The 22,937-nt window shown below is 34.8% G+C and overlaps 1 protein-coding gene across 2 annotated transcripts in view; it reads right to left on the bottom strand.

Annotated features, from left to right (window-relative positions):
• LOC118265648 (hemicentin-2) overlaps nt 1-21,360 on the bottom strand; it is a 307,809-nt gene extending 286,449 nt beyond the window's left edge. For both annotated transcript variants that reach the window (XM_050695218.1, XM_050695217.1), the window contains exon 1: nt 21,159-21,360. The gene's annotated coding sequence lies outside the window, so the exon portion shown is untranslated. The remainder of the gene's footprint in view (nt 1-21,158) is intronic.
• Between the last annotated feature and the right edge of the window lie 1,577 nt (nt 21,361-22,937).

Raw genomic sequence — 22,937 nt, 5'->3', positions numbered from 1 at the left:
AATTTGACGGAAAATTCTCGCCAGGAATCTTGAATTACTTAGAGGTATGGGAATTTGGAATAAATTCTTTGTAATTAGAGCGTGCACAGCGGGAATGGACTCGTCCATCCAAAAATATGAAAAATGAGCGAAAATAATTCTACGGCGATTAAAAACGAAATTTTAAACTGTTTTCCGCGTTAAAATGGGATTTATGCACTTTTCGTATGATAATTAGCATTTTAAATAACATTTTAACATTGTTAAATGTTTCATACAACACGGTAATGTATTTTTGGTTGAAATATCAAAAAACGTGTTTGTTATTGTTGGTAAGTCCGTTCAGTACTTCAGTGAGAAGAGTACTCTTAACGAGTGTCCTTGTGTGACCAAGTGCATGAATATAATATAAACTACTACTAAAGCAATGTGTGGAAACTAAAAAAGGTAACAAAAAGCTCTAGGTATTAGTTTGTAGGTTCCGTCTCCAAGGGACAAATTGGTGAGCTCGTGGATGGTTTTAACCTATGTGCACGTAAAGGTCGTGGAGACCCGGAGGTTTAAGACGCCCGCTTCTCATGTATGAGAGTGCGGGTTCAAAACCTACCAACGGCAAGTACCAACGTGACGTTTTCTAAGTTATATGTACTTTCTAAGATTATTTAGATACTACTGACAAACGATGCAGGAAAACATCGTGAGGAAACCTGGACTTATAATTTCTAGATATAAGTTTGAAATCGCCAACCCGCATTGAGTAAGCGTGGTGATTAATACTCAAACCTCCGTGCGAGAAAATGAAGAAGTGCCTTCGGTCAGTAGTGGCCATTTAATAGTCTGTTGATGTAAGAATCTGACACTCCATCTTCTGAAGCAATTCGATAATTTTTCACTCTTAAAAAAGGGACATTATCGTGATTTTGTGCAGGGTTTTTAACCATAAGCATATTTTTTAACCAACCGTTATGTGAACGTAAGTGAAGTCAATTATTTTTGTTGAAATATGAACGCAGTCCCAATTTAAATATATGTATTTGTGAAAGCATCCTAATTTGTAACTTATGACTGTAGATGTCGCCTCTGTCTCTCTCTCTTGAATTAAACCGCTGATCATTGAAACCACGCTCCGTCTTTTTATTTCAATAATCCTTAATCTAACTAGTCACTCCATAATCATGCAACAGTTTTCATCAATTTTATTAGTACAGTAATGTACACTTCATATTTATACCATGATCCTATACACAACCTCCATCTAATATTAATTTTAATTTACAGCAGCTGTTCGATATGCAAATAGAATTTAATAAACCCTTAACGGATGTGACGTCACATCAGCTCGGGGAAATCATGTATAGATGTCACGTTCGACTGGTTTCATCATAGGTGGAATCTGAATTAGATTTTATTATTATCAATGTGATATTTTTTCTTAGAATTACATAATTATGTTATTATGTAATATTATTATTTACGTCTAGCTAAAGACGTAGGTTGTACCTTGGACTTTAAAAGATTTCTTGATTTGAGTAGGTGTCGAAAATAGTAATATCTTGATAACAAAAACTATACATTGAAAGCTCCTAAGTGAAACAAACACTTTTCTGAAAACCCTCATCCAAATAAGTTCAACCCAGTGACAACTGTGGACAAATGTTCATAAAAATACGTACATACATACATACAATACATACGGATTACAACTAAAACCTCCTTGGTTTTTTTTGAAGTGAAAATCTCTTTGTGCGTTCCAGAAATTGTTGTTCCGGATCTGGGTGTCATATGCATGTGAAATTGTATGTTTGTAAACGCACCCACGACACAGGATAAAATCCTAGTGAGGGGCAACGGTTTTTTAAAAGAAAAACAAGAAAACAAAAATAGTCATTCACAATTTTAAGAAAACAAAATTAAAATCTAACACGAATAACCCTTCCATTCTCCACAGCAAATTAAAGTACAGCATAAAAATATGGTAATACCATCCTCGACGATTTGCATGTAAAAGGCTCAAGTCATTAAGATTCTAGATCGGAAAATAATCAGAGATAATTCCCGTCAAAGAGAAGGGACATCAGATAGGAAATACTTGTAGAAGGAAAAAATAAGTGAACAATCTTGAAGTATATCATTGCTTAAGTTTATTTATTTATTTATTTATACACCTTATTGTACACCATGAAACAAAAATAACAATTATGAAAAACTATATGACTGTCTTATCACAGTGTTTGGGTTGGCGCCACTGTCGCCAAAGAGGTTGAAGTAAAACGTCACACACTCGAACGAAGACAATTATATTTCGACATTTTCTGCTGACTTATACTAATCCATGTAACGAAACCATAGCTCGGATTTAAACCGGCGAACGCCATCTACCGAGCTATGGTACAACTCGTAAAATAAATAATTTATTATATAAAATTGTGCTACGCCTGAACATACCGCCCACCAAGGACTTATAGTCCTTAAAACAAATAAATTAAAAATTAATTACATACTATTATAATCTACTACAGTTCTTGGTGTTTGGTTCTTAAATGACTAAAATATAAAGACGTAGAAAAAAAGTATAAGTCTAACAAATTAATTAATTGACATTGGTTAAAACACAAAATTTACAAGCTGGACGTTTAACTCGGGAGCCCTTATATTCTATTGTTAGCCCACTTATGTCTTTGCAAGAACATTGTCAAATACTCCCGAGACCAGTGTTTGTATCAATATTAAATCATTTTTTGTGTCAATTGCCAACGTCTCAAGCCACCTAAGTTGTTAATAATACGGTACTACCTATGGTTGACTATCACAGAAATGTCCTGGAGTCAATGAATTTACATCAGAAGTGCTTACACTAAACTCTGATGTACCTACAAAGGTAGTACGCTTACCAAATATGATTTTGGTATCATACCTCAAGAAGTGAGGTCCTAAACTAGAGAGTGAGGCTGGATTACCTTCTATAATTTTAGAGGTCCTATTCTACAATGAATGTTGTTCATCACCCTGGGTGATAAACCTCTGAGTCAGCACGCCTGTCGAAACCATTCAATAAAGTAATAATTTCCTTCAAAGAAATTTCCTAAAAATAAAAGTAATAATATAAAACAAACTCTAACTACATCTACAATCTAATAACTAAAACTATGACACATTATGACTCCAATCCTAGTAAGTATAATTAAATAGGTATATTATAAATATTAGAGCCACTTTTATTTTTAAAAGTGACAAGATTCCAGTGAACTCGATCCTTCTCATCTAATACTACCAGGCAAATAACGTATGTTTGTAACCTACTATAATAAGACTGCTACTTTGTACCTAGATGTTTAGACCACTCTTCATCGCAACCTAAATTGATCAAGTTTTTTAAGATGAAGATTTGAGCGGTAAGCGGTAAGTGAAGTAATATGCAGCCAAACCTAGTAGATACTACAAACGTTGTTTTGCAGTGGACTGTATTAATTTTAGTATTAGTTGGATCGGTAATAGCTGTGACTACTGCGAGGTAAGTAAATCTTGTAATGGAATTGATTTGTGATTGAAGGTAAGTCCTAGAATTTTAGTTTATCTTTTATTTCCAGATCACTTCCATTATCAAGCCTAATATTATGTTCCTCATGTGAAGTCAGGTAAGTTCGACTAGATGATTGATGTTCTTCAGGACGAATGATTAAAATATCAGAGCATTAATACCCTGCCTTAATTTCCTGAAACTTTTTATGAATACTATTTTCTTCGACCTTAGCGTGCATGTTAACTAAATTATGATGTCTCACTATTTGAATTACTGACCTCTCCAGATATGATCCAGCCGAGGTAAGTATCTTGAGCCATTATTTTACCCGTAGGGTCCTTAATTAAGCCATTTTTTAAGAGTTTGGCATAGGCTCCCGACCCTAACAAAATGTCAATTTTGTTAGGCCTATTAAAATTTGGATCAGCTAACGTAATATTTCCTAGTTCTGGCCAATCCACTAATGTAAATTTCCTTTCAGGTAAAATTGCATTTATCTTCTTAAGCACATAAGCTTTCGTTTCAAAGGTGAAGTTAGGATCCTGTATAGATTGAATATTTACCCTAACCATAAATTTGGATGTCAGATTGTCCTGACTTCCACCTACACCTGAAATAGTGGTTTTAACTGCTATTTTTTTTAACTTGAGTTTCTGAACCGCACATTCTGTTATAAATGAAGCTTGAGAACCCTGGTCTAACAAGGCTCTCAAAACTTTTGAATGCCCATTACTCGACCTTGCCTGAACACGGGCTGTAGCCAGTACGACCTGACTATGAATGTTTCGAGTATGATGGGTTGTAATATGAGGTTCAGCCGTGGCCTCGTCCGGTGGTTTCAGTTTAATCGGAGATGCGGAGGAGCGTTTCTCCGTACCTGAATCCGATTTCTGATGCAAGAGTGTGTGATGTCTTTTTTTACAAATCCTGCATTTGGTATTTGCACGACAATTAATACTTATATGACTTGAGCGAAGGCAATTGAAACACAAACCCCGTGATTTTATAATGTTACGCCGTTGTTCTACGGATTTTTGAGCAAACTTCTTGCAATGACACAAGCGGTGTTGTTCGGAGCAATGAGGACAGGAATCTTTTGAAACAATATGAAACAATTTTGTAGTTGTAATATCTTTACACTTCTTACCCTGAGGTTCTACGAATTCCAAGGCCCGAAAACGTTTCTCTAAAAAGTCTTTGAAATCTGGGAAGGTGGGAAGATCCTCACAAGATTGACTTACCTGCAATTCCCATTGCTTCCGAGTCTCAACGTCCAACTTGGAGCTAATTAAATAAATAATAATAATGTCCCAGGCGTCTACCTGAACCCCTAGAGTTGCCAATTCGTGTAAGCAATCGGTCGTTGTGTCTAAGAGTTCTTTGAGCGCAACCGATGACTCACCCGCCATTTGTTTTTGGTTAAGTAAACGCCTGAGAACACTATTAGCTAAAAATCTCTTATTGTTATATCTGTTATCTAACATAGACCAACATTTCTTATAATTAGCATGTGTAATCGGAATGTGTTTAATGAGTTGTGCTGCTTCACCTGACAATTGTGACCTTAAGTAATGTAAACGTTGAACATCATCCAAAGCTTCGTTACCATCAATTAATGATAAAAACAAATCTCTGAACGATGACCATTGTGTATATTGACCACTAAAAGTTGGGATACATATTTTAGGTAATTTTGTGATTGACGACTTATTTGCTTGCATGTGATCAGGTGAAACATCACTCAGTACAGATGCCTTAGATTTAGGTAAGGCATTTTTTAAATCTACTTTGTACGTTATAAAAATGTCCATAACATTCTCAAAAACATCATTTTGAACGTAACTGGTAGAGCTCAATTCCTTTTCTGTATAATTTTCCAAAAGTTCGTCATGTTTTTGTACAAATTGTTGATATTGCTTTTCTAATATTTCCAACCTCGAGTCAATGTATGCCTGATTGATTCTGTCTTTCGGTGACTTTTTAAAATTGACGTATCCTTTGTCAATACGACTTTTGAGGTCGTCTAACAATCTCAACTTAGCCTCCATGGTTATAGACAAAGTATCCGAACTTTTTCTTATAGGTAATGAAACCTTTTTTAAGTCTGGACTGATGGAAATTTTCTATGTCTTTTAGAAGCTGAATTTTTCTAAGTCTTTGACGTTTCTAGGCAAAATCGGGCATAGATTCGGGGTCTCTTCACTTTTTTGGAAATTATTCTAAGTCCCAAGTAATTTCTTCTAAATTATTCTAAGTCCTGAACTTTCTTCTGAATTTTCTAAGTCCTAACTTTTTCTAAGTCCATGAACTATCTAGCACTTGGGACGTTTAAATAAGGCAATGTACTCACAGTTTTTATGGCCACTTCACAAACACTATCTCACTTTACAACTCCTTGCTCAGCTCTCCTTGGACTCCGCTCGGTTTTCTTCCTCTTCGACGACCGTTGGTTCTGATTTCCTCCACTAGACTGTGTACCTCCACTACATCAGAGAGTCTGCCATAATCTCCAATCTTGGCAGAGGGATTGGAGATTGCAGTTTAAAAAATACAGGTTTTTAGTGGCTGCCTAATTTTAGTCAAAGTGTATTTTTAAATCAGCTCATAATGAAACCCGATAGATGAATAAGAATGGTGACAAAATTAAATGTTTACTATTCTGCCGTTATAAACAATTTTTTTGGACTATCAACAAAATAGTCTCAGTACAAACGTGTAAGAACCTCATATAAATACACCAAGAGCTTACAATTCCCTTGTCTTCTAAGAACTACTCTAAATATACGCCCACTTCCTACAAATACAAATACTCATAACTATGAGGCTTAGTGTCGAATACATTAGACCCATACCTTAACACTGAGCCTTCCATCCCATCGTGACTACAAACCTACGAATTCCCGACAAAATTAAACAGATATTCATTAGAATAAAGCATAACCCTTTAGAAAATAAAACGAGGCGAGACCCTAAGTTGCGGAATAAAATGAAAGATGACCCAAGCCTGTCGAATAAAACGAAGTATGTTCAAAGAGATGAAGGAATTTTATGCCAAAATGGGGTCAAACGGGGTGAATTTGCATACTGATTTGGGGGTGAAACCACCTTTTTTATGGTGGTTTTGTTGCCTTGTTGTGTAGTTACCATAAAATTGGTTGATAATAAAGAAATTAAATAAAAGGAAAGATCTTGGGCGAGATGAGATGAGAAGGCGTACAGACCAACTGTTGTTAAATTTCAGCTGTGTTTGCTAAGTTGTTTTGTGGGTCTATTGTTCTTAACCCTTTGTAAGTTGTAGATTAGATTAGTTGTAAAACCACGGCATATGATTGTCAGGTATATTACTTCTTACTAATATTTTTTCCCATGGGATAGGGGGCAAGCGAACTTATGGATCACTTCATGGTATGCGATCAGCGCTGCCCATGGATTCTCACAACACCAGAGGATACAGGTGTGTTGCTGGCCTTTTAAAAAAGATAAAACGTATTTAACAATAGGTACGATCTAATGATGATGAAAAATCATTAACTAATTAAATATAGAAAGAGAATTGCGCATGAGAATGTTCACATAATTGCCACCATCAGCAGCAATTTTAATCACATTAACGAATAATGTATTTTATATTGAATTATTTTCTACTTGATGAACCAGTCGAAATTGGTGAAAATTGTGCTACATCCTACGTCTACATTACCGAGTAACTTTCTGTCTAATTAAGCACGATAATAATTTTAGGAAAACACACACACTCACACACACACAAAATAATTACGCCAAAACTCGGGGCGCTTCACCCCCTTTGTGATGTTTCGCCCCCAAGGCCGCAGCGAAGCGTAAGACATTCAAACTATTCACAGAATTTCTTAAATTTACACCCTGAGGCACTGTACTACAAAGATTAGCTTTACAAACGACTATAGAATAATAGAAATTGGAGTGAGTGAGTAAGCAAGATTATTCAAAGTACCGAAAACTTCTGTCCTCCTCCTGTCGGTTTTCAAAGGTTTTATATGGCTATTATTTGTTCTAAATGCTCAGTTTCCTATTCATTCATGCCTGCTATTTTGGGAGTTAATAATTATCCAATGGTTAGAAGTTTGTTAATTTAGATAGGACTATTGAATAAAGTATTATATTCGTGGTTTCAAGAAAGTGGGAACGGTCTCAATTAATTTTGTGTTTTGCTAACTAATCCAGTTTAAATAAACGGATTAATTCGGATGCTGGTGTCTTTGAGTCGTTTGAGCAATTCTGTGTTCAATTATAGTGAAACGAAAAAGCTTAGAATTTGTCTCTTTTCCTAAAATAACAATTTTCGCATGAATAAAAAAATACAAGACAAGAGACAATAAAGGTTTTCAACGCATCCAAGATCTTTACACTAAATACATTATTATATTTTATTTACTATTTGAGAAATGATTACAAGCACTCCCGTGCTGTGCCATACCCTTATGGAATTGTGCCTGGTATATTATGACAATAAACTCATCCCTAATTACATAGGACCCAAAGCATAATTGTCAAAACTTGGGTGTTTTTTTATTGGGAATATCATCCCATGACTTCTCCCGCTTAATGTGAAGCGAGAAGAAGTGGTGTCACACTCTTACTGACAAAACACCCCGTTCTTACAACTACTTTTCGACCCAAGCTCCGGTGACCCGATAGGTAGTCCGCAGCTCCAAAAAAAGTGAGTGTTAAATTGTGTATGTGCATCTCTTTTACCCTTTCGATAAACAAAAGGTTTGACACTAAATTCGTACTCAGTACATTTACCAAGCATAATATAGTGGCTAACGACGACGTATGTCAAATTTTACAACACCTCTACCGGTCACGTGTGAAACTAAAATTTGCCATGTACAAATAAATTACCTCGTCGCTAGCGACTATCGACAAATACTATAGCTTCAAACTCATGGTAGAGGTTACAACCAATGAATACGCAACCTCGCGGGAACCTTCCACATGAGCGTTATAAGAAACAATTCAAGAACACATCCTTGTTTGTTATTCATTAACAGTTTTTATTAAAAACAAACCCCTTTCTAATGTTCTACAATGTTTTTTTCACCTCCTACATTAGTTGGAAGAACGATTTTAATTATAAAACATGCTACCTTTATAATTACACTGACGCCGTTTCCACACGCGACCTAATCATTGTAAAATTGCATTTATATTACTACTGCAGTACATTTTTCTGTTATTATAACGGTAGACACGAAGTATTTCAATGTTACTACCGATTATAGCGATTTTTTAAACATTACGATTAGTTGTTTTGTCATGATTGTGGAAAAAATTATATTGCATCGTTGTACATACATAAGTACACTGCTGATTTTTTATGGAATAAGCCGGTAAACCAGGTGACGGATCACCTGATGGTAAGCAATCGCCGCCGCCCATGGACACTTGAAACACCAGAGGCGTTACAAGTGCGTTCCCGGTCTTTTGGGGGTTAAGAATTTAAGGGTTGTTGGGGAATCGGGGATTGGGAAGGGGAGTAATTGGGCCTCTGGTAACCTCACTTACATAACGAAACACAACGCAAGTTGTTTCACGTTGGTTTTCTGTGAGGCCGTGGTGTCACTCCAGTCGAACCGACCCATTCGTGCTAAAGCATGGCTCTCCCACACTTAATACAGATGTAGTTAGCACAACTATTTGCTATGTAGGTCAGAAAGTAAAGATTGACTCAGTACATAGAGCCATCTGTAAACGTTGGCCGATTCAGTAGCCAAGGAATAAACTATTTCTGTACCGTACTGAATCAATCTTTATTTTCTTACCTGCATAGTAAATAGTTGTTCTGACTGTACATAAATCAACACCTGCCTATATTTATAAGTCCTATGTAGTACTTAAGCTTGTGCCAAAAATAGATACATGTTTTTCGAATGTCCACTGTTATAATATTAGCCTTTTTCCTCATCATAAGAGGTCTTATTATAATCTACACACTTGACATTAACCGGCATTAACTATTTTCTATGTTTATATTATAACTTACGTGACACATACTCAATTAATTATTATGTTTTTCGGCTTGATTAATTTAATTTGACTGACTGTCAGTACCTAGCAGAGCGGCAGTCGCCGCATCGTGGAATGCTGCTTATGAACATCAGTCTATTGCATGGATTGAAACTAGTCTAGTTTCTCAAATCATTAAGTAGTGAGTGAGTGAGTAAGATAAAAAACATAATATGTAACTATGTTTTATTTCTATGTCCTTGTGTTTTTCTCGCTATGATTTTCATAGATATACAAACAATACAGTATATATAGTAAGTAACAGAGTCCGGTTTTTCCCATTCATATAGGGGAACCCAAAAAATAACAATGTTTTATCTTGTCCAATCAGACATTCACATATTTACCGGTATGTAATACCGACAATAATAAAATCTGGTAAAGATAGGAAAAGTTCGGACGCTGAATGTAATCAAATTTGTACCTACTTAGATTAGGTAACAGTGTTTTTCTATGGAGTTAGAGAAAGTTGGTAAATAGCCATGTTATGTGTAAATAGGTTTTATATACATTCGGAGCTATATAAAAGGTAACATAGTCTTGCTTTAGCTAGTAATGATGCAATATCTTTAGTTTTATTTAGAAAACATATGTCACATTAAAAAAGCTTAATGTATTTATTGTTTCTCTTATATGGGCCGGTAAATAAGCAGTTGGGTCACCTAATGGCTTTTTTTTATGGAATAAGTGGCAAACGAGCAGACGAGTCACCTGATGGTAAGCAATCAGTGCCGCCCATGGACACCCACAACACCAGAGGAGTCACAGGTGCGTTGCCGGCCCTTTAAAAAGGAGTATGTTCTTTTCTTGAAGGTTTGAAGGTCGTATAACGATACGACAGCTCCACATTTAGTGTACAACAGGTAAGCAATTGGCGCCACCCATAAACGCAAGGAGTTAAGGATTTGAGGATTGGAATGGTGAAACGAAGGATTGGTACTTACTTCTCTCTTTTGCTTCATACCTTGCCAAAACGTGAATGTACGAATAATAAATCTATATCCACTTCAGGGATGATGACGTTTTTGAATAAAGTAAAAATATATCTATCCACTGACTGCCTCGTTGGTCGAGTGGTTGCAAGTGTGACTGCCGGACAAGGGGTCTAGAACACTAAGGTGTGAGGGATTTGAGAATTGAAATGGTGAAAGGAAAGATTAGTACTTACTTCTCTCTTTGGCTTGATAACTTGCCAAAACGTGACAGTAGGAATAATAAATCTATATCCACTTCAGAGACGTTTTTGAATAAAGTAAAAATATATGTATCTATCGAAATTTTTGCCAATTAAAATGCAAGTTCAGAGAGCTCGTTCGTTAACTGGAAGTTTTAATAAACTCACACATTGTTGGTCCAGTAGTGAAAAGTGTAACTGTCATCCTATTAACAGGGGGTATGATTCCAGGAATTTGAAAAGTATCATTAGAACTTAAAACGGGATATTTACAAAGTTTATTCGTTTTTATGAGTTTCCAAGTTTGATTTAAAAAGTTTTATTTACAAATACATTCGATTCGATTCGAAACCTACGAATGGCAAGTGCCAATGTGATTCTGAGACATATACTTTCTATGAATCTTAAGATACCACTTACAAACGTCACCGTTTGTAGGAAACCTGAACTTATAATTACTAATTATTAATTATCACTAAGTTTAAAATCACCAACCCGCATTGAGCAAGTGTGGTGATTAATGCTCAAACCTTCTTCATGTGAGAAGAGGCATTTGGTCAGCAGTGGCCACTTATAGGCTGTTGATGTGATATCTATCAGAGTCGACATGAAAAACGTATTATCATAATCACAGGCACAATTGTTCGATTTGTGTCAGTAATTTGATTACCATTGACCTTCACTCGAAATCTAAACCTACCACAATCGTACATTACCTACACCACTGCTGACCTCATTAAATAACAAGGTCATATGTTATTGAAATACTTAACTAATTTGGATAAACTTTGGACGCGCCCGAGATTGTTTTTACTAGATTTATTGCCGAAGATATTAGTAAAAAGAAAATATAAAAAATGGTACTGCGATAATGTTTCATTACGTACCTAAAATATATTATCATATTATAATATGTTATTCTACAAAATATTCAGGCGATTTTGAACCTTATATCGGCCAGAATTATGGTACTATTTCGGCGCCATCAACATCAACAGTTCATGAGACAGGTTCAGTGGTTCATGTGACAGCAGGTCTATAGCCTTCCTTTGAAAAGGAGGGAAATGAATATCCATACTAAGTAGTAATCTTAATAAAACGCATTTACAAACTTTATTACACGGGTCTAGTGTCAATAAGGGTAGTTTTAGTATGTTTGTAGCAGGTGCAATTTAGTGCTTAGATGCTATGATTTGCTTCTTCAACAATCAAATCTGAAGTAACATAGACAATCAAAACTCAACCTTGAATCCTAAACTTGACCTTGAACAAAACCTTGCATGAAATTGGAAATGAAATAATTTTCTTTCGTTATATTATGAATTATATTATTCATGTTAGTACCTTCGATCGAATTAGTATGATATAGTATGAGTCAGCGGTTTTCTTACAAAATATAATAAAAGTGCGTGCGAGCAATAATGGCTAAACCGTGTAGGTGATATTAATAGGCGTGATGGGTTTCTGTGAATTACCCAAAAAATCTAATGAGTTAGTAATTTTGTTTACGTACTGTATGTAAGTTATGATATACTAGTACTTTTTCTGTGGTGTGTACACTATATGAAATAAGTTAATATTATTATCAACATAGAAAATTTGTATTTTTTTTTTTTGTTGTAGACATATAATTGATTTTTGTGACCAATACAACTGTGTAAGAGCAAAATAATAAGCACTGAATTTAAAAGTTACCAAAGTTTTCTTTAGATATACCTATGTACAACTACGTACGAAGAAGCAAGGATAATTTACTTGAATAAAGGAATTAGTTCTCGCTTACGATTATAAGCCCCGTGGTAACTTGAAATCAGTCGAGTTATCTCAAACAAATTACAGGAGCTGTATAATTTAGCTATAAGAATATAAACATTTTACATAGAAAACGTAACATTAATGAACTATTTCGTACATTTCAACATAGCATGTTGCATTCTACGACACAAAAAGTTGGATTACTTGGCAAGAGTTAAAAGTAAAACTGCAGTCTTTGTTAAAAACTTTTCAGATAAGATTCCAAATACCTTTTCCAAATTAACATTTCGAAGCTAATTCTATGCAAACTTTGTTAAATTTTCCAAGAACTGCCAACATCTGTTGTGATGGCATCCATTTTTGAGTTTCAACGAGAGAGAGAGTTTCAAGTATTTTGACTTGACAGTTGCTGTATTAAATTAAAGATGTTTTATTTCGAACTGTTTTGTTTGTTTAGTTGAGTAACATCTTGATTATAAATGCCATTATATAATTTTGGTGAAATCTGAGGCGTTTTCCGGGTTGAAAATAAGCGACTTCTCTGTTTCAGAGATTTATAGGGTCACCTTGATATAGTAACTGGTAACTAGACATTTTTTTACTCCAGGCGGAGCTGTGGTCTACGTAGCGGCTTTACTGGGGCTCTGGCTCGCAAAGCAGGAGTAGGAACGGGAAGGTTTTTAGTCAGTAAGAGTCTGACACTCCGTCTCACCTCGTCCAAGGAAAGATAAGACATTGTTTGATTTTCTCGCCTCAAAAAAGTGCTATAAAAATAGTATCAACCATAATAATACATGCATCTGGATTTCAAAACTAGCTTTGTTAAAGTTGTATGAAATGTATTCACATCACACCTCTTCCACAAAGCAACTTAATTTCAACCCATTCAAGACAGAGAAATAAAGACATTTTCTTACAAATTAGCCGCTTTATGCCAGCGATAACATCGCGCTTTCCGCTATCGTACGACAGGCACAAGAACGTTAGCTACCGTTGTTTATTCATTCAGCGAATGTAGATACGCTGATCTAGCACAAATGCAGCGTTGCTCCATTTGAATGGATTAACAAAGCATCGCGTTGTCAGCGCTTCAGCTGCTGTAAAAGACGGAATAGCCTAAGGTTTATAGTATTGTAGGTAGTTTAGGAAATGGTGAGAGTAATCTGATTGTGATTTAAAAGAGAAGACAATTTCGTTTGCGCTGTTAGTCGGTGAGACGATTTTATTTCTTCAACCACGAGCTTATCTTACTATCTTCATCATCTTCATCATCTGCGAATATTTGTGACTTTGTATGTATGTATTGTTACTCAATCACGTCAAAATAGCTGAAGGGATCGGGATAAAATTTAGAACAAGGCTAGTTTAAGGTCTGGAATAGCACATAAATTACTTTTTATTTCACAGGGACACGAGCAAAGCCGTTGGCAGGAGCTTAACTAGCTATTATATAATGAATTCATTATTTTATAGGTTATGGACATTTTTGGCATTGATGATACCATAAAACAGGCGTAAGTTACATTCATATCTATTTATCCAAAGTAAAAATTCCAATATTTTTTTTGCCAAAGTATAAACAATATGATTTAATTTAAAGACTACGCTTAGTTCACTAGCAAGCATACACGAGCAAGTACACTCCATATCAAAAAATAACTGGATCAGAAAACCAAACTCATTACTTATTATATAAAAATAATATTTAATTAAACACGATGCATAATAATTACACATAAACGTACTACATTAAACTAATGCATAAGTTTTGCAAGCATGCATGTTTGTATGTTACCCTGTTTCAATTCTTTACAGCAAAACTTGTTACTTAGTTCCTAAGAACAGACTACAGGTGACCCGAAAAAGGCTTTAGTGAACATGAGCGCACTGCAGTGAGTATGCAGATCGGTACTAAAAGATTAACAGTTTCCTACAAGTAGAAATGGTGTGGAAAATCTGATTGTTACCCTTTACTACGTACTTTAGCTTTTACCCCTATAACTATTAAAGGGTCATAGCGTGATGTTTTGTAACCTATAACAATTACAACACAGCAAATATTTTTTTTATCGTACCACTAGCTCCGGGGATTAGCGCGGTCAAACAATCTCTTCAGCTTTATATAATAGTATTGATATAGATATATAGATTATTATTTAGATACCACTGACAAACAGTGAAGGGAAACGTGAAGAAACCTGTGCTTATAGTTCCTAATATAATGTTGAAATCACTAACCCACATTGGGTTAATTTGGTGATTAATGCCTAAACCTTCTCCTTGTAAGAAGAGATCTTTAGTCAGCAGTGGTTTTTATAGACTGTTGATGTGATGTGATTGATTTAGTATGTCTCATGATAGTTATTACATTATTATATAAAAATAGGCTCTATATCATTTCCAAGAATTGAAGCCCCAGCAATCATAATTGTAGGTGACACTAACATCAAATACAATATCTTTTTACACTTCATATTTATTCAAACTTTTACCCCACCACTTTCACTTTTACCCTTACCGTCAGTGTACACAAAGTATTTAGTAAAATACGGTCGACGTTATTGTGTTGGCATCAGCTTTGTTCCGTACTATTGTTACTACGTTGAAATAATATTGTACAAGACTATAAAGCCAGATATACGATACTAACAAGTTTGCATAGATGAATATTTTGTTCTTGATCACATTGTACAAAATGTGAGAGGTAAATCTATTCATAACCTGAATATCTTTTACTGAGAACATATTACTACATGTTCTGGGTGTGTCTCGGATGTCTCAGATCCTCAATTTATGCCCAGTTTATGTTTATAGGCCTTCCTACTGTTATATAGCCGAAAACATAACTTATGTATGTGTATATAGGGATCATTTTATTATACTGTGTTTTAAGTTCGGAGGAACAGAACATGACTTAAGATTACGACTTTTAAATGTGTTTTACAAATAAGCAGTATAAGTGTTCTTATAGTACTTTTCAACCAGTGCCAGCAGACATGAGTATATTCTAGATTTAAAATCTAAATCTAGAATATGTCTTCGGTTTCGGTTATTATTCTATCATTCGGTTATATTACGGTGAACTTCTAATCTGTGTAATAGAGGCTTTGCTCAGAAGTATGTCAAAGATTTAAAGTTGTTGATGAAATCAATAAAATATAATAATCTAAAAAAATTATCTACTTTCCGCATGGACCAACTCCATGTGTGATCAACAAATAGTTGTTTCGGGTCTTAGTGGTCATGTATGTGAACTTGTATCTTTGTAAACGCCCCCTTATTTGGGGTAACGTTTAAAAAATCTTCCCAATTTTAAATCCAGAAAAAATATAGAATTTATTAATTAAAAATAAAATACTTAAAAGAGTGTAAAACAAGGAAAACAGGAGCTTGTAGCACAACGATCTTGATTATCAAAACATCGTTACAAACACCACCTCCATCCCATGAATATTGCAAAATCCAATGAATATTTATTCATAATAATTTCACTACGAAATGGTAATTGCATGGGTCCTAAGCAAACAGCTTCCTATTTTGATTACAGGACTGTTTTAGCAAATAAACCGATAACGGAGTGTGTGCTTGAATTTTTTACTTTATTGTAGTTGTTTTTGTGTTCATTATCCAATGGCACAAGCTGACGACCTTGTAGGGTTTGGGTATGGTGGCTCATGGAATTTGGATGGGTGTTAAAGAAAATACTTCATATTCCAAATATAAGATGAAATAGTATTAAGTCTGTTGCTCTATACAGTATAGTGGTGACTTTGAGTAATAGATAAAATAGTCTTATGTCAAATGGAACGCCAAAAATAAAACATAACATTTGAAAAGTCCAAAATTACTGTATCGCAGAGGTATACATTATAACACGTAATGCCACTGTCCAAAGTACACCAACTTTTCACCATTTATGTTATAAGTGCCGTATAATATGGGCTGTGCCTATTGTCATAAAGAATTATGCCCAGTAGGGCACAATCCCAAACTCCGTACAACTACTGAGAAATACAAAAAGGCCGGGCAATACTTTGCCCGACCCGGGAATCAAGCCCAAGAACCCCTTGCCCAGCAGTCGCACTTACAAAGTCGACTAAAGAGGCAGTTCTAAATTATGCAAACATGCTTAATTTAGAACTGCACTTTTATCGTAGGTACTATAAAAAAATGCATCAAAAGCAGTCTAATTATATTTTCTGTGAAGCCGTGGGATCGCTCCGGTCGACTGATCCTGTTCCTGGTAAAGCATGGCTCTCCCACGTGCTATGTAGTAAGGCCATTCTTAGGTTTTTCTCTTGTTTTCTATAGAAAAGGTCTTTAATTATAGATAAAAAATGTAAAAAAGTCTACGAGTTAATAGGTCTGTATATTATTAAAAACACAGATTTCAATTATCTGATAAATGTGACTAACAAAAGGCTCTAATTTGTAAGCAAAAATTTTTACTAAAACTTTATTGAATTTTTACTCACCTTCTTTTTAATAACGCCTTTCATGAAAATCGAGTATTCTTCTCAACAAGGTTACAAGATCAGACTTAAGTCAAAGATAAAACTAGCTTCTGCCAGCGGCTTCGCCCGCGTTACAAGCGGCTTGTGTGGATATAGTAGTGACCAATGTGTTGTTCCAGACCATAATCTACTCCTGTTCTAATTTTCGATGTGAAAGTGTAGCAAAAAACACACATACAAACTTCCGCATTTGTAATATTAGTAGGATTAAAACAACGGTTAATGTTATAATTTCCAATTAATATATACAACGTTTATTACATATTTACTATTTAATATATTTACTACCTTTTTGAGTAGTGACTTTCCGCGCGCGCGAGGTAAGAGGGAGTGTCAGACTTTTACTGGTTAAAAACGACCCCGTTCCTACTCTTGATTCGGTAAACCCGCTAAATAGTCCGTAGCTATATTTACTACCTAGGAATCGAACATAAAAACTCTTTAAACTCACTGCTTGGGGCTACACAAACACAAATGTATTTAAGGCTATACTCAAATAAAAAGGTTATTGATTACTAAAATATCCGATTTTGATTACTACCCTTATCTAACATAAGTAAAAAATCACTTTGAGTATCCAAATACACACAATCACCCAAACTACCCCATAATGCCTTACCCATATCCCATTCTTGTTAGCTCACAACCAAACAATAGTATGACCAGGCAAGACCATGTTTGTTTACCGTCACAGCAAAAAAGGGTAAACCATAAACATACCAGGTTTATAGGGTAAGCCCTAGATTTCTAACATATCTGAGCCTAATCACAGGCTTCAGGCTCTAATTAATTACGCTTCAGCATATTGGGAGCAAAATAATTAGGTAATAAAGTACTTGCAGCCAATTATATTTTAATTAAGTGCCTAAAATTGTAGCTGTCTTGCTTCTGCTACAAATACGAAAATAATTTCCATGAAATAATACGTGAATAAAATCAAATGGGTTAATTTGAGGAAAATGTGATATCAATTCTTCTATGAATATCGTTAACCTTAGATGGGTTTTGTTTTTAAAGGAATAAAGGTTATTTTCCTTTGATTGAATATGTATGTACGGTAATATATGAGTCGATTGAACTGAGTGGATTTAAGTTCAATGAACTTGGCCCATCGCCTGTTTTTTATACGTCGAAGATGGCACTTCTAACTTTCCAGTCATTTGGCACTCGGTATCTAGCGCGCCATCTAGCGGCGTAATGAGACAATTCAGAACTTTGAACTTAGTACTAGATGTGGACTAACCAATCGTGTATTGTGATGAAATTAGATTTATACATGGTTCACTATTATTATTATTCTAATGACGAAGATAAATAGGTACATCTAATATCTAAACTTGAAACAAATTCCAAAAAAAAAAAAAACGCTATCGTGACACAGAAAAAAAAATTATGTCGATTGGAGCAGATTATAAACTAAGAAATACTGAAAATTAAAAAAATATACTGAATACAATAAATTCACTTGACTGCACAGTTGGTGCAGTGACTGGGCAACTGGTTGCCGCACAACGTGTAGCGAGTTCGATTCCCGGAACAACAATTTGTGTGATCTACCTACTAATTGATGTTTATGTCTTTTATCAACATGTTTGTAAACGATCCCACGACACAGGAGAAAATGAAAGTGCGAGGCAACGTTTAAAAAAAGTTACATACTATAAAACACGAAATCTTACCACCAAATAATATCAAAGTTATAATACCCCAAAAACCACTGCAAAATTTTCCCCCATAACTGGTCAGTGGATAGCATACTACAAAAGGATAGCGTCGCGTCGCCCACACCGATCTTAGCACTAATCTTACAAACTACAGTTAACTTTGAACCGACGTCGCTAGTTTAAATTTTGTTAGTTAACTTCAGCTCAGGACTTATAAAAGGATTTAAGTCATTTGATTTTAACGTTAACCTATTTAGTTTGACAGGGTTGTAAAGGCTGGTTATTGTATGAGACTATGTCGTATTATACTGTAGACACTTACCTACCTACGTATATCTTATTATTATTTCATATATTCGGTTTATGAAATAATAATACTGAACTACCTCATTGGCCGAGTGGTTGTACTGCGACTGTCGAAAAAAGGGGTCTTGGGTTCGATTTCTGGGTATCAAGGTAGTTTATTTGAATAGATACACTAGCGCATCACTAAAATTATACGTATGTCAAGTATGAGAGATGACCCGACAAAGGTGCCTTTCCACTAGAGATGTGCTATGTAGTTATACTATGAAGATGTAATAGCTAAACCGTGAAAATATTAGACCTATGGAAGCTATATATGGAAGCTATGTACCTGTGCAAGAAAGATGCGCAAGTCGAGTATGCGATGTATCGATAATAGGGAAGCTACCCATAGTACACATTCATATCACGTATTTTTCCATATAAAAAAACATAGGTTAGCTGAGCTCGTTTCCAACTGCCAAAAGCTATGTATACCAATTAATATGATTGTTGGACGGCAAACGCATCCACAGCAACGTAACATAGCACATCTCTGGTGGAAAAGCACCTTAGAGGTCGCAAGGTGCCATTAAACGCAGGTCAGTTCAAATCGACCAATCTGGAACTTACGGCTCCTATATTCAGTAGTGGAATTCTTGTGTCTGGTCTGATGATAATAATTTTAATTAATTCCATTGATAGTCATTTATTCACTGTAATTGTTATGTAACAAGTTAATTCCATATTGTACCTTATTGTAATTGTATTATATAATTAAACAGATTTTATACGAATCAGTGACCACGTTTATTAAAATTATTACAACATAAATAGAAACGGTACCTAATATACATTTTATGTGAACAAAAATATGTGACGCATATTTTCTTTTGAGTTAGCAAAACGCCTGTGGCGTGTAACATTGCTATAAATATATGCTTATTTGAAATAGCATTTTGGTTTCTACAAAAAGACCAACCACGAAACCATCCTGATTAAAAGAAATATTTTTTAATCTTTCCCTTTTCATTTTGGTACCTTTAAAATGAATCTGAAACCTAAGACTCTTTTTACAAAGAGACATAATTAATCAAATAAATTTCTATTAGACATAATATTAGATGTGAATGCTATATTTATTTATGACTCTTATCCCCATTACACAAAGGTGACAATATTATAACTAATGAAAAGTGAGTGTAACATAGTGAGTCTCCCACAAACCCTTTTGAGAGATTAAAAATCAAAGTCAAAGTCAAAATTATTTATTTCAAATAGACCGGGAAGATCAAGTTAGTCCTATAGTGAAGCTATTTGCTCGATCTAAAGTGTAGATTCCTATGGAGAAGAACGAGCAAGAAACTCCATAGGTTACTCTTTTTCAATCAGGTTCACAAATTAAAAAAAAAACAACTATACTACTATCCACGCCATAAAATATAAAGCACATGTCACTTGTACGTCTCCATTTTTCCCCATAAGTCTATTCTCCCATTGAACAGTCGTCTATCACCACTCAAAGTGTCATAGACGCATAAATCGTGCTGAGACCAAATCCAATGCTATGCGATATTGAGACTATAATGGGAATTGATTGATGTGACAATAGGTTCAGAATTCTATGGCAAGAACTGTGCTATCTTGCGATGAAATCAGATACATTTATTTTGTGATTTTTTTTTTTGTTAAAGTTATATTTTATACATTTTTTATTCAATGTAAAAAATATTAAAAATTCTTTCAGTATTTAAAGTATTTTCACAGAACGCGATTATTGAAACGCAATATTCACACGCCAAGTTATTCAGAACTTTTTGTAATTCAATATTTTCAGACGAAAAATGTATCAAAAGTAAAATATGAAACATTAAATTGTTTGAAATATTTATTGGTACCTATAAGGATATCTCAAAATATTCCCGTTGAGTTTAATTAATCCCGTAATGAAGCTGTAAATATCCCTTCAAAATTCCGCGTAATATCATCAACATACAAAAAGGGAAGAGTCTTACAAAGAGTATTTCAAGTATTATAAAGATAAAGTACCTCCATAATTTTTATGAAACAACATCAAGCCTTATTTAAGATCTTCGCGAAATTTTAAACTTGGTAAATTAATTACAAGCACTCAGAGAATCGTAAAAGAAAATTTTCGTCCGTAAAGACGTTAAGCGCTGCCATTAACTAATCATACTTATCATTAAAATTATCCATACCATTTTTCCGAACCATCAAACAGGTTTAACGGCGAGCACGGAACTCCTTGTATCCAACACACACATCATTCGAGTACCGCACTAAATAATACACACATCCGTTACAAACTATTACACCAAATACCACATACACCGACAAATGAACAGTACTGGCTACGAGACGTAGCCGCTACGTGGACTACGCGCGGCTGGTGCTACGAAACTGCCGCTACGGCGGTACGAAGTTAGCCGAAGGTCGTCGAACAGAGCCGAGCTTCGGCTGGGGGAGCCGAAGCGAATTTCGCTCAGTCTTTCATATTTTATATCGGTCGGGACGAAGCGGAATTACAGAGTTTGCTCGGGTGGTTTTTTATAGAGTAACGGAACCATAGCGGCTGGCTACCATTCTATTTCGTAGGTATTTTTTCGACTCGTGAGCTGTGCGCGAATTTTTCTACATTGTTTGCGTTGCCCTTAGACAACTTGTGATTTTAATGGCGTGACGTAGAGAGTACAAAGCGTCCATTGAAGCTAATACAAGCTGGCGTGTTTGATGTTATTGTAACGACTGGGAATTATTGTTAACGTAGTGGGAAGGTAAATTCAAATTTAATGACCTCTTGCGTTCGAATTATTCTGTTAGTGTGGTTAGTTTTCGTAGAATTGCGTGTTATGGTTCTGCAATTTCCTCGTGAATTGGATTTTGTAGTTGAAAAGAAGTTTGAAGGTCTAGATGAAGGATTAATTTATTCAATTACCTAGTATATAATCAAGAAGATGTATAATGACATCTAAGGTCGTGCGCAAGTAATATTTTCCTAGAAAATAGGTATTGTAGGAATAATATTTAGAGCTAAATAGTTGAGTAATTGTGTATAATCAACTTGGAAAATATCCTTCAGTATCTTAGAATCTACTCAGCTCTTGTTACTATTCTCTTCAGTTCGTCTTTGTAGTCTATTTGAAAATGGATTATTTCAAAATTATTGTGATTAAGTTAAATTATTCGTTTCATATTTCTGTAGCGTATTCCTTGACTAAGGATTATGAAACTTAAAGCGAATAATGATACTTTAATAGAGCTACAAATTGAATATGGGTCACAATAATTATTGTATAGGTTTTATATACAAATCTATGTTTTGTTATTTAAAATAAATGTATGTTTAAAGTAAATAAGTGAGATTATAATATAAAGAAAACGACCTCATGTATTTGTGGTGTATTTTTTTATGTTATTAGTATTTATGGCAAGGATCTACGGTAATTTCTCACGGTTTGACATTCGAATGATACAACTTTCATGGTTTAAGACGGCAATATTAATTTGTGCGATTCAAAATATTAAATAGTATAAAAATAATGCTTTTTTGAGGAGATAAAATCATCTAATGCTATCTCCCGCATTGGACCAGGTGGGAGAGAGTCAGACTGTTACCGACCAATATTTTATATGTCGTCATTATACAGTTTTCTGTTGGCAGTCATCTTTGACTGCTGTTGAAGGCAAATCCTCCGCTAACGTCGGTCACCGGTGACCACCACGGCGTTTAATGTGTTAAAGTTAGTTTTTGGAAAATTCATCATGAAAATTGAACAGTGGTAGGTAACTACCACACAAAGCCAGACTAAAACAGCTACCTACATATTATAAAACCAACAGCTCAAACCAACTCATGATTAGGAACGAAGCTTACGCAAGCATTCTAAATTCAAATCTCAATAGTTTCTCATGCAGACCTAGACTATTAAAATCGATTCGCGAAAGCAATTCGAATGATTCGATTCGATTTAATCGAT

The sequence above is a fragment of the Spodoptera frugiperda genome, chromosome 7, assembly GCF_023101765.2.
Source record: "Spodoptera frugiperda isolate SF20-4 chromosome 7, AGI-APGP_CSIRO_Sfru_2.0, whole genome shotgun sequence".
Classification (NCBI taxonomy): domain Eukaryota; kingdom Metazoa; phylum Arthropoda; class Insecta; order Lepidoptera; family Noctuidae; genus Spodoptera; species Spodoptera frugiperda.
This window is presented reverse-complemented; position numbering and strand designations above follow the sequence as displayed.